Source organism: Mirounga angustirostris, unplaced genomic scaffold (assembly GCF_029215605.1).
Source record: "Mirounga angustirostris isolate CCGP_5_RB_7025 unplaced genomic scaffold, mMirAng1.0.hap1 SCAF_12, whole genome shotgun sequence".
Lineage (NCBI taxonomy): Eukaryota > Metazoa > Chordata > Mammalia > Carnivora > Phocidae > Mirounga > Mirounga angustirostris.
This window is the reverse complement of record NW_026991720.1, coordinates 35,481,912-35,493,351: the sequence shown is the minus strand read 5'-3', so window position 1 is coordinate 35,493,351 and position 11,440 is coordinate 35,481,912.

Below are 11,440 nucleotides of genomic sequence, written 5' to 3'. Positions count from 1 at the left end.
GTTATGATCAGAATAAGCATCAATATCAAGTAGGACAAGTACATTATGTTTACCAACGACATAACATTGGATACACTATCATTTATTAATCTTTCATTTCCAACAAGTTCTTGGAAACAATTCTTAACATTCACCAGAACTATATTTTGTCTGCATTTCTCTTCAATGTTAAGTTTGGAAATTATAAAATTTTAAGAAATTTCATAATAGGGCGCCTGGGTGGCTCAGTTGGTTAAGCGACTGCCTTCGGCTCAGGTCATGATCCTGGAGTCCCGGGATCGAGTCCAGCATCAGGCTCCCTGCTTGGCGGGGAGTCTGCTTCTCCCTCTGACCCTCCTCCCTCTCATGCTCTCTGTCTCTCATTCTCTCTGTCTCAAATAAATAAATAAAATCTTAAAAAAAAAAAAAGAAATTTCATAATACTTTGCATCCTTTTTCTGTATAAATCCAAAGCCATTGATTTTTTACAGTAAAGATGACTAAATATGAGAATTATTAATGTCACTCAAATACTTCTGTTTGACCCTTAGTCTAGCTTGGTAGGAAATCCCCAGTGTATACTCAACTTTAATTTGGGAAGGAAAAGGAAAACATAAATTTGAAACCTTTAGAAAACAATATAATCTCTAACACTTATTTTAATTAGAATGTACTAAGCGGGTAATATCCCTTACATTAAAATCAAGTAAGAAAACCTCTTGACACAAAGTTGGTATGTTAAACCAGTCAAGATTCTAACCAAATTCCTACAAGATTCAGTTGTAGGAATATAAACCTAAAGGATTTGAAACCTGTTTGAAATGGATTATATCATTCAGAAAGTGATAAACATAACTCACCATGAAAAAAAAAAATGGAAATAATCAGAATACTTTGGAGTTCTTCTGAAGATTTGTCTTAACTCTCAATGGCCACTAGATGGCACCTAGTATTTGGCAACCATAACACTCCTTTATTTCTAGAGCTTAAAATAACTATAGCACCAGGTCAGTTCTGACAGAGCAAAAATTAATCCAGCCACGGACATGTAACACTTCCTTGTCAGGTATCTAAATTTAAAATGCATGTGATTTTCTGGTCACACACGAAAATATATAATAGCTTGTTATTGTTCCCAGGTGTTCTAACTTATAAAGGAATTGTGAGATTTAAATTTTCTTAAATAATGTACTTGATTTACATCATTCTAAGGTAGGGATTGGGGCCATGTTGCTATAAATATGCTTCATTCTTTAAGCATTCATTTTACTTTTCCAAGGCCAAATATATTTATCATTTAAAATTGATGTTCTAAAATTAAAAGTCAATTGTGACCAACACTACCCTTAAAGGATTTAGACTAATAGTCTCCAGTTTTATTTGTTTATTAATTCTTCAAAAAACATTTTGAACAATATCTATGACAAAACTGTGTGCTGTGCGTAGTAGAATCTGAATGTACTACTGTTTTTCTTTCTGAAACACTTCATTATGAAATAAATAAAAATAAGTAAAAATTACCACCCATTTAAAGGCTTATCTAATGCCTACAGTTTATCTAAGAGAATGGCAACATTCCAATGATTGTAGATTTCGTCAGTGAATCTAGAATAATAATTTTTAAATTAAAAGAAGTTATTTTTAGGGTAAAACAAGAACACAGGGTTTTTTGTTTGTTTTTAAGTGTTAACTGCTACTACCAAGATGCCATTCTGTTTTCACATGGTTGTATATTTTCTTTTTGTTGTTGTTCTTTGGGGGAGGTTTTTTTGGTTTTTAACTTTTTGAGTATAGTTGATACACAATCTTACATTATTTGCAGGTATACAACATAGTAACCCAACTTTTCTATGCATTATGCTATGTTCACCACAAGTGTAGCTACCATCTGTCCTGATACATCGTTTTTACAATATCATTGATTGTATTCCCTATGCTGTGCCTTTTATTCCCATGATTTATTCATTCCATAACTGGAAGCATGATTGCATATTTTCATACTGAGGGACAATTTAGTTGTGATATGGCCAAGGGAAGAGAAATGTTCTCTTGCCTTCAAAAACACCATTTTCTCTTGCTTCTTCATTTTTATTTCTTTTATATTTTTTATCTTTTCTTATCATTCTATTTTGCTGGCTCATTTCCTTTGCCATCTTCTTCTCATTCACCACATTCTCTTCTCTTCTCATCTTGCATTCCCTCAAGTTGCTCTCATCTATTTCCATGGCTTTGACTAAGAGATATGCATAATAATATTTCTCTGTTCCTCCTATGCAACTTTTTCTACTGAGCTCTAGGTTAGATATAAATTTGCTGAGCAAACCACCTGGATATTTGATGGACAACTCAAAATCACCATATCTAAAACTGAAATTTTCATCATCCCATAGAACTCACTCACCCTTTGAATGATCCACCCATAAACCCAAGCCAGAAACCTGGAATTCCTCAGACTTCTCCCTTTCCCTCACCTCTTATATCACTAAGTCCTATGACCCTTATCTTTTAAATATCTCCTACACCTAATCCGTCCCTTTATCCTATTCAAACTTAGTATTGCAAGTAATATTTTCTTTCCTTGGTTGGCCATCTATCTGTCCCTCAATATTCATCTTTGCTCTCTATCTTGACCCTAAACTTGAGATTGACTGAAATATTAGTTCCTCTCGTTTTCATTTCTCCTGCCTTTTTATACTGAATGTTCCCTTTGCCTCTCCACTGCCTTGAATCTTTTCCTGGTGAACTTGTATTCTTTTTTCAGGGTTTAGCACACCTGTGATGTTTTCCCTGTAATCACCAGGTAGAGCTGGCCATGATGCCAAACCAGCATGTTGACTCAATGGGTATCTATCTGAGTTTTAGTTTTGTCATCAATAACATGAGAAAATAATGCATTTGCATTATTGCATTTTTAAAAGCAATAAAATGAATAAATTGCTTATGAAAGTGCCTGGTATATAGTAAGTATTTAGTAAATGTCAGGCATTAGTAATAATAGTACTAGTAGTAGTAGTAGTAGTGTTGCTACTCCTATCACTATTAAATTGCCTTCTGGAGGCACCTGGGTGGTTCAGTCCCTTAAGCATCCGGCTCTTGGTTTCAACATAATACTAGAAGTCTTAGCCTCAGGAATCAACAAACAAAAAGAAATAAAAGGCATCCAACTTGGCAAAGAAGATGTCAATCTCTCACTCTTCATAGATGACATGATACTCTATGTGGAAAATCCAAAAGAATCCACTCCCAAAATTGCTAGAACTCATACAGGAATTCAGTAAAATGGCAGGATACAAAATCAATGAACAAAAATCAGTCACATTTCTATACACTAACAATGAGACAGAAGAAAGAGAAATTAAGGAGTCAATCCCATTTACAACTGCACCCAAAACCATAAGATACCTAGGCATGAACCTAACCAAAGAGGCAAAGGATCTGTACTTGGAAAACCATAGAGCACTCATGAAAGAAATTGAGGAAGACACAAGGAAATGGAAAAAGGTTCCATGCTCATGGATTGGGAGAACAGATATTCTTAAAATGTCTATTTTTACATAGAGCAATCTATACATTGAATGTAATCCCTATCAAAATACCATCAACTTTTTTCACAGAGCTGGAACAAATAATCCTAAAATTTGTATGAACCAAAAAAAAAAAAAAAGATCCGAAATAGTCAAAGGAATGTTGAAAAAGAAAAACCAAAGCTGATGGCATCACAATCCAGACTTCAAGCTATATTACAAAGCTGTAATCATCAAGACAGCATGGTACTGGCACAAAACAGACACATAGATCAATAGAACAGAATAGAGAACCCAGAAATGGACCTTCAACTCTATGGTCAACTAATCTTCGACAAAGCAGGAAAGAATATCCAATGGAAAAAAGATAGTCTCTTCAACAAATGGTGTTGGGAAAACTAGACAGCACCATGCAGAAGAATGAAACTGGACCATTCCCTTACACCGTACACAAAAATAGACTCAAAATGAATGGAAGACCTAAATGTGAGACAGGAATCCATCAAAATCCTTAAGGAGAACACAGGCAGCAATCTCTTTGACCTCGGCTGCAATAATTTCTGGCTAGACACGTCTCCAAAGGCAATGTGAACAAAAGCAAAAATGAGCTATTGGGACTTCATCAACATAAAAAGATTTTGCACAGCAAAGGAAACAGTTGACAAAACTATAAGACAACCAACAGAATGGGAGAAGATATTTGCAAATGTCTTATCAGATAAAAGACTAGTATCCAAGATCTATAAGGAACTTATCAAACTCAACACCTAAAGAATAAATAATCCAAGAAATGAGCAGAAGACATGAACAGACATTTCTCCAAAGAAGAGGTACAAATGGCCAACAGACGCATGAAAGAATGCTCACATCACTTGGCATCAGGGAAATACAACTCAAAATCACAATGAGATACAACCTCACACCAGTCAGAATGGCTAAAATTAACAAGTCAGGAAATGACAGATGTTGGCGAGGATATGGAGGAAAGGGAACCCTCTTACACTGTTGTTGGGAATGCAAGCTAGTACAGCTACTCTGGAAAGCAGTATGGAAATTCCTCAGAAAGTTGAAAATAGAGCTACCCTATGACCCAGCAATTGCACTACAGGGTATTTACCCCAAAGATACAAATGTAGTGATCCGAAGAGGCACCTGCACCCCAGTGTTTCTAGCAGCAATGTCCACAATAGCGAAACTATGGAAAGAGCCCAGATGTCCATCGACAGATGAATGGATAAAGAAGATGTGGTATATCTTGCAATATACCACATCTTGCAATACTATTCAACCATCAAAATGAATGAAATCTTGCCATTTGCAATGACTGTGGATGGAGCTAGAGGGTAGGATAAATGCTAGGTAAATTAAGTCAATCAGAGAAAGATAATTATCATATGATTTAACTTATATGTGGAATTTAAGAAACAAAACAGGGGAGCATAGAGGAAGGGAGGGAAAAATAAAACAAGATGAAATCAGAGGGGCAGACAAACCGTAAGAGACTCTTAACCATAAGAAACAAACTGAGGATTGCTGGAGGGGCTAGGGAGATGGGATAACAGGGTGATGGGCATTAAGGAGGACACATGATATAATGAACATTGGGTATTATACACAACTGATGAATCACTGAACTCCACCTCTGAAACTAATAATACACTATATGTTAATTAATTGAATTTAATTTTTTTTTTAAAAAGTGAATACCCTAAAGAGAGCACCTATATTTCTCTGTTCCCTTCATTAAGATCCACCAAAATGACTCTAAGACATCTGAAGGGGGAAAAAAATCCATAAATGATTTGAGAATGAGAACTTTCCATTCACCTTTTTCATCAGATAAATTTCTAAGAAGGATTCACTTTTTTGAGTTACATAATAACATATGTACTTTTTTTCAGTTCAACATAATGACACTAACATTTATTTATTTTAATTTAACAACACTAAAGTGGGGATTTAAAATTAATAAATTAATATGTAACTGGGTATTCATAAAAATATATGAGAAGTACAAGTAAAATAATAATTCCACTCGAAGGGAAACATTTATTTACACTAATGATTTCATACCCACATCATAAAACAGACATTATTACCATCAATAATGAAACTAATAAAGGAAAGGAAGATATGGGGAGTTGATGGCTAGCTCATTTGAATGTTCTAATGTAAGAAATCAATGTTTTAGTCAGTTCAGAAGTGTTAATAATTGAAATGGAGACAACCAGTGTGACCTCATTATCTTAAGAAAAAAGAAGAATTTGAGTTGTTCTAGAATATTATGTCTAGCTCAATCTAAGATAATTATTGTTCAATTAAATAAATTATTCATGAAAGTTATGATCATAGTTCTGAAAATTTGGAATATGTAGAACAAATGTTCCAAATCACTCATAACCTGCTATGCATTATTGCCTTGATGAATTGATCTCCAGAATATTTTCTCTTGCTAATTGTGCTAGAGAATCTCAGTTGTCTCCCAAACTTACTTTCTTACTGGAAGACTACTTTCCACAACAGAGGTTGAAAATACCAAAGGTTTGTTTTCCCAGACTTCTTTGCAGCAAGGGTATGTGACCCAATCCTGGCCAATGAAGGCTGAGGGGTAGTCTGATTCAGGAAATGCAGTTATGTCTTCTGGGAAGTATTTTATTTCCTGTTAAAATAGAGATGTGTGAAGATTTGAGGTGAGAAATGTTCAACCATCTTATGATCACGAGATGATGGCTAAGAGAAACTGACACAGCACTGACATTGTTGAGTCAACATTGAAACAGTACACCTCTAATGAAGTACATACTTACTGAATTGAGAAAAAAGAAGCACTTAGTTTACACCACTTTTATTCAGGTATTCTGTTACCTACAGCCAAAAAACATTGTAAATGACATATGTTTATATATACAATTATGATCACAGTATGTGTAAAATTTTGTATCTTCTTTTTGTCACATAATATTTCATTATCATTTTCTAATTTGATGCATTCTCCTCAAAATTATTATTTAATGGCTGTATAATGTAACATTGTATGAATATAATGAGAATTTCCACAAGCCTCCCAAATATTATGGCAAATGAAACCATATTAAGACTAATATCTCCAGTTCCAGTATTTTTGAATCCCTACTGCTTACATGACACTCTGTTTTGTAAAGCAAGGGTCTATGAATGGGCTTCAGGTTTCAGAAAATCCCCTGTAATTATCAACAGTATTTAGGGTATATTTTGTGCCTATGTGTACTCTTTCTAGGGAGACAGTCCATAGTTTCTAGACCCCCATTCTCAAAGGGAAATAATAAGGCTAAAAGTTTAAAAGTGAAGTGTTCTCTTATTATTTAAGTCTCCTTAAAAGATAATGGCCTGCTTAAAAAATAACAATATTGTATGAAGTTTAGACCATGTGTTAAAATGAACTGCATGGCAAAAGCACAAGACCAGGAGAAAAATGGAAGTATATAATTATGAGGCTCATATACTATATATGAAGAACTTGAAGTTATTCCCTGATTAAAGATGTTTACTATAAATTCTAATGCAATAACCAAACAAAACAAAGACCACCAAAGGAGAAAAAATACAATCATAAAAAACACTCTGTAATCTAAAAGAAGACAGAAAAAGAAGAAAAGAGGAATAAACAATAGATGGGACAAAGAAAGCAAATAGCAAGATAATAAACCTAAAACCTGACCATATCAATACCCAGACAAAATGGAAATAACCTACTCACCCCAATTCAGTAACAGAAGCTGTTAGAGTGAATAAAAAGGAAGACCCACCAATATGCTACCTATAAGAAATTTGCTTTAAATATAAAGACATAAATAGATTAAAAATAAAAGTGTAAGAAATGTTATACCATGTTAACATTAGTTTTAAAAAGAATTGCTATATTAATATCAAAGTGATTTCAGAGCAAAATCTGGTAAGGAGGATAAAGTTATTCCATAATGACAAAATGGCAGTTCATCAAGAGCACAAAACAGTCCTAAACATTTATGCATTTAATACAGAGCTCCAGAATTCCCCTGGGCAGGAGGAATCTGACAGAACAGCAAGGAGACATAGATAAATCTGCAATTAAGGACAGAGATTTAAAATAGATTCATAGTCATCAACAAAATATTAGCAAATAAAATCCAGTAATATATAAATATGATAACATATTCCAATGAGATTTATTCCAGAAATGCATGGCTGGTTTAACCTTGCAAAAGCAAAATGTCTTCTCTTATCCTACACAGCCCAGTAGATAAATCTAAAGCTTTTCTTTCTCTGACCTAAAGAAATTTTTATACTATGGAATCAATTATTTTCCATCCTCTCCCTCAACTCTTTGCTATTATGGACCAATTGTTCTAGGCATGGATATATGAGATATAACTTACTGATGAATGGTCACCTACTAGGTACACTACTCACATTATTTTATTTAATACTTTCTGGAAAACTGAAAAGTGGATGGCTGTTATTTCATAGGAGGCAAAAATCAGGTCTAAGACGTTAATGAACTTACTTTACCTGGATGTGAAGGCAACAGAGCAAGGATATTTAATCCTTTACAATTTGTCAATCCATGATTTTCCATGTACTAGTGAACCTCTTATAACTCCCCAAATACATATTTTGAATATGTCTTTGCAATTTCACCTACAGTTCCTTCTGTTTGGAAATAATTTTTTCCCTTCTTCATCACCACTTTTATTCAACCTCCAAGATACAGCATATATCAGGAGAAACTGATATTCTCAGAAACTACTAGTAATCAGTATAAACTGGTACACTTGCTGGATGACAATTTGAAAAAATGTAAAAGCTCAAATTGCATTTTTTCATACCAAAAGATTCATATGTTTTAATTTATTCTAAGAAAAATGAATTAAACTAGTGTGTAAAGAACACACAGAAAAATTTTATAACATTACTATTTTATGCTTTCCAGCAACATGGAAATATAAAGATGTACTAGACAAAATAAAAATAAATAAATAAATCACAGCCAACCTTAAAAAAAAAAAAAAAAAGGAAAGGAGAAGGAAGGGACAACATAAAAGAGAGGAAAATTGCCTGGTCTCAAAACTGAAGAATATTCTCAAAGCCATACCTATGTAACTGACACCATGACAGGGCATAGGGGTATCAGACATGACACAGCACCAGAGCAGGGGGGAATGAGTTACCTGCCCTTAGATGGGAATAGGAGAATACCTTTAAACCAGTGCAGGGAGAGTAGTTGGAACCAAGTGTCCTGGGGTGCCTGGCTCAGTTGGTTAAGTATCCAACTCTTGATTTCAGCTCAGGTCATGATCTTGGTGTGGTGAGATGGAGCTCTGAGTCGATCTCCATGCTCAGCAGGGAGTCTGCTTGAGATTCTCTCTCTCTCCCTCTGCCCTTACCCCCTCCCCCACTTGCATGTGCTCACGCTCGCTCTCTGTCAAAATAAATAAATAAATCTTAAAAAGAAAAGAAAAGAAAAGAACCAAGTGTCCTGCAAATACCATGTAAAGGGGTCTTGAAAACAACATCACAACAACCAGAGAAAGTTGCAAAGTATCTTGCTGAGCCCTGAATTTTAAAATGATTGAAGAAATACATGAAAAATAAAAATTGTAATAAAGTAATAGAGTATAGTAAAGGCTAGGAAAAGGAAAGAACAGGGAAATAATGATAAATAACCTAAGAGAACTTCTAAAAGTGAAAATAGTGTCAGTGATGTCAAAAACACAGTGGATGGGCTAAACCAATTCATGATAAAATTTTAGCAATCTAAGGCTATACAAGGGCTTCTTAAACAGATAACATGCATCTACCAAAAATACACAGCAAATTTAAGTTGGCAGTGGACAATCTCCTGGGCAATATTAGTTATACACTTAATTAAGTTCATGATCAGGAATCACAAATATCTGGAAGCACCAATGCCATGAAGGACGGGGCAATAAAGCCAACAACCCGAATTTACACCTGAAGAAACAGAATTAATAGAATAATTAGAATGAGACTTTTAAATAAGTAAAATTACTATCCTCAAAGAGGTATTATAATATAAAAAAGGAGCAGATAGTTAAAGAGAAGCTACTTGTTTTTTTTTTAAAGATTTTATTTATTTATTTTGACAGAGAGAGAGAGAGACAGCGAGAGAGGAAACACAAGCAGGGGGAGTGGGGAGAGGGAGAAGCAGGCCTCCCGCAGAGCAGGGAGCCTGATGCAGGGCTCGATCCCAGGACCCTGGGATCATGACCTGAGCCGCAGACAGATGCTTAACGACTGAGCCACCCAGGCGCCCCACTACTTGATATTTTAAAAAACAAATTAGAAGCAAATATTTTTGTATTTACATTTTATGTAAAATATTTTATATTTAAGCAAATTATGCTTAACAAATAATAACAAATATTTTACTGAACTCAAAAGCTGCCATACTTATTCTATTTTCTATCTTTTATTTCTCTACTGCTTTTTAAAGCCAATTTCTGCTTTGCAGATTAGGAAATGAAGAGGGGAAATCATGAGGATAGTAGAAGTAATAGAAATGAAGAACAAATCCAGCTGTCTTAGCTTTAGTGAGGAGAAAATTAAAACCAAGAGTGAATAATTTGTCCAAGATCACATAGTCTCTTGTAGGGAGCAAGTGTAAGGATTAAAAAAAAAAGGAAGAAAGAATAGTAGAGAACATCAGTTGATCTCATTTTTCATTCCTCTCTCTACCATCCCAGACCAAGTTTCCAAAACTATATGGGAATCATTTCTGTAATTCTTAAGTTGGCTGAGTCTCACTTGGGGGAGAGGTTGTGATTTCCAGTTAAAAAAGATGTTCTGATCTTTCTTAGGTGATGGTTAAACTGGTTTCTTGGTTCTCATGTTTAAGTGCCATTTATTTACATTCAGCGATAAGTTCCCTATCACCACTCAGAATTTTTCCCAGTTCTACCACATCTATTCTTCAGGGCCTTATGGCAACACCTTTGCAGGATGTATAATGTTATACACAGAAAATCTGAAGCAGTAAAAACATCATCAGTGTTAAGCCTATCCATTAAGGACCTCTTTAATTCTTACTTTGCTTTTTCTCTTTGACAGATGATGATAAGAAATGATATATTCAACACCATATTCATAATGAAGGCCTATGGTTTGCAATCAGAAACCAGAGAAAATCAGTTTATATTTGACAGCTTAGTTTCACCCCAGGGTCACAAATGATTATGAGGGTCAAAAGAAAGAGGCCAAAGCTATTTTCTAACTTACATCCAATTCTTTTTCTTTGTAAGATACAGGTGTCATTCTTTTCAAATATTTGCACTTCATAACTTGTATGTAACACATATCTGCATGTAAAACCAAACAAAGATTCTTTATTTCCATTTTGTCTAATAATTTCTTGGGTTCTAAAATGCCTGTGTTACCATTTCTGACAAATTATAGGCATTATTTTTCACTATAGTTCCAAATATATTTAGGAATGTGGGTTTTATTAAGCCTGGTCCATCATTTTTACAAGCTATTCAATAGAATCTTCAATTTCCAGCCCATCTAAGCCTGGGAAGTAACAATGAGCAATGACAGGAGTAATTGTAGTAATGAAAGGGATTATTGGTCCTCAGATTCTTCACAAAACCTCATAGTTCATATCAGTCTTTTGAGACAGCAAATCTGGGTCTTCCATTTGTATCCATGTGATCTTTACCAGCACTTTAATTTGTTAAGCCTAGGTTCCATAATTTGTGGAGTGGGCATATTGATAATAGTATCTACTTTGTAGTTGGTCTATAAGGATTAAGAAAATAATAATGTATATGTAATATTTAGCAGGGTTCCTGGCTCACAGAAGGAACTTTATAAAGTTTAGATGCTACATTATCACCATCATCATTACTGTAACTGCCCTATTCCCGAGGTGGTCCCTTCTAATAATAGGATTATGGAGTGTG